The sequence below is a fragment of the Quercus suber genome, unplaced genomic scaffold (genome assembly GCF_002906115.3).
Source record: "Quercus suber isolate HL8 unplaced genomic scaffold, Cork oak 2.0 scaffold_293, whole genome shotgun sequence".
In the NCBI taxonomy this organism is placed as follows: domain Eukaryota; kingdom Viridiplantae; phylum Streptophyta; class Magnoliopsida; order Fagales; family Fagaceae; genus Quercus; species Quercus suber.
In genome coordinates, this window is record NW_027069749.1 from 886,022 (window position 1) to 888,091 (window position 2,070).

A 2,070-nucleotide genomic window follows, 5' to 3' on the forward strand; every position below is an offset into this window, starting at 1 on the left:
GCCACATTAAAAAAAATCCACAATCTGTAGAAGGGTGTAGATAATAATATAATTATAATAAGTTTATAAAAGTAATCTCATTTTGACTTTGTCTCTCTTTAAACAAATCAAAACCTACCACGTCACCAACATGCTTGAACCCACGTGCTCATGATCTCACCCAACCCAAACAATCAATCCTATGCGTCACAGCCTCAATCCTTTGGCTTTGTAACCCTTTTGAAACACAAATCAAAACCTTCTCAACCCAAAAAACCTTTTTCTCTCTTCTATTCTAAACTCTAATCCCTCACACACCCTATATTTTCTCTCCCTCTACATGGGTTTCTGACCGTTAATGCTTTAATCAAATATTTTCCCATATTTTCTCTTCCTTTCTTCTTGGTGGGTCATCTTTCTCTTTTTGATTTTTTTGCCTGGTTTTCTCGTCTGGGTGTTTCTCAAAATGGGTAAAAATCAAGCTTACAAAGCTATGCAGAGAGCCAGGCTGGGCTCTAGCTCTGCTGGGCCTGATGAGGTTGAAGATGGCATGGTTTGTACCCTTTCATACTATTTCTCATTTTTAATTCTAATCCTTTTGTGTTAATTTTGGTTTTAAAAATGTTAAATACTTGAATTTCATGCTTGTAGTTGCTTGTATAGTGTTTATTAAATTGATGTCTGGTTCTAATAGTTAAGCTCATGTTTAATGAAATTGACCGTATTGTGTGAAAATTTTTCTGCAGAAGATGTGTCTTTTAGGTTTGTGATTTGAATTGTGATGAGTTAGTTGTTAAGTATTTGTTAAAATAAATCTGTGGTTTCAATTGGTGACCTAGTATTGAGTGAGGTGTGTGAGTATTTCATGCAAAAGATATGTTTTTTAAGGTTGTTTTGAATTGTGATGAGTTTATGAGATATCCATGGTTCAATTTTTTTTGATAGAAATCAAAATGTTTGTTGAACTTCTTGGATCAATGTTGTCTTTTTTTAAAGATAAAAACTTTAGGACTAGGATTTGACTGTTGCAATGACTAGGATTTTCACCTGTATATAATTTTTAAATCTTTATATCATCAAGATGATTTTTTCACTTGTGTATCATATGATTGATTACTCCCTTTAGATTGTAGTTCATTGGTGATGAATATTAGCATAGGTTGATTCTATTTATGAAGTAGCTACCCTGCCCTTGTAATGTCTTTTATATAGATGTGTGTGTGCGCATGTACGCCCACTAAATGTAGGGGTACCTGCCGCATCCCTGTTTGCATCTTTCAGTGATCATTATTTAGAGTAACAGTGTCCACACCAACAATGACTTTGTGAATTGTCACTACCAAAATAGTGGTCATTCTTCCTCAAGCCTCTAGATTTCTCGAATTGATTGTCACCCATGTATAACCAAGAAAAGATTTTCTGATGAGCACCACTGAATCCAATCTCTCCATCAAACTAATGCCCCTTTTTGAGGAAGAGCTTCTTGCTAATGCAGAACTATGTCACTTTGTAGGACATTGCCTGAATCTTATAACTTGATTTTTATTGCTCTCTTTCATGATTAAACCATAGTGAGATCTTAAGCAAGGTTTTTTTATATGTATATTATAAAATTTGATAAAATAATCCAGTATAATAGTTGCTTGTTGGATGTTTTCTTTTCCTGTTCTGTAACTGATGAGGACAGTCGCAGGTGGATGGTTCATTTCATTCACCAGAGTGGCATGCTGCTCGTTTGGCCAGCCTTAAAACTTCTCACACGATCACCTGGGAAGAGTATAAAAAGAAGCAAAAGGTAATCTGTTGGACATAGCTAAACTTTATTGCAAGTTTATGAGAGTTTTCTTCATCTGTTTCTTCAGTATCTTCATGCAATCATCTCCCATAGACGTGTAATAATTGTGTAAATAATCTGATTTCACAAGAATGAGTATTCATAATGGTGAATTTAAGTTTTTTTTTTTTTTTTTTTTTTTTTTTTTTTTTTTTTGTGTGTGTGTGTGTGTGTGGCTTATTTGTGTCAAAGTAGTTTTATTTTTTCTTTTTTGTTATATTACACTTTTACTTTCATAAAAGGAATGCAAATGGGGT

The 2,070-nt window shown here is 33.7% G+C and overlaps 1 long non-coding RNA gene across 1 annotated transcript; it reads left to right on the forward strand.

The window, feature by feature from the left end:
• The first annotated feature begins 433 nt into the window (after nt 1–433).
• LOC136071197 (uncharacterized) lies at nt 434–1,775 on the forward strand. Its single transcript, XR_010632505.1, has 2 exons — nt 434–532; nt 1,698–1,775. It is a non-coding gene; the product is annotated as an uncharacterized LOC136071197 (long non-coding RNA).
• The last annotated feature ends 295 nt before the right edge of the window (nt 1,776–2,070 follow it).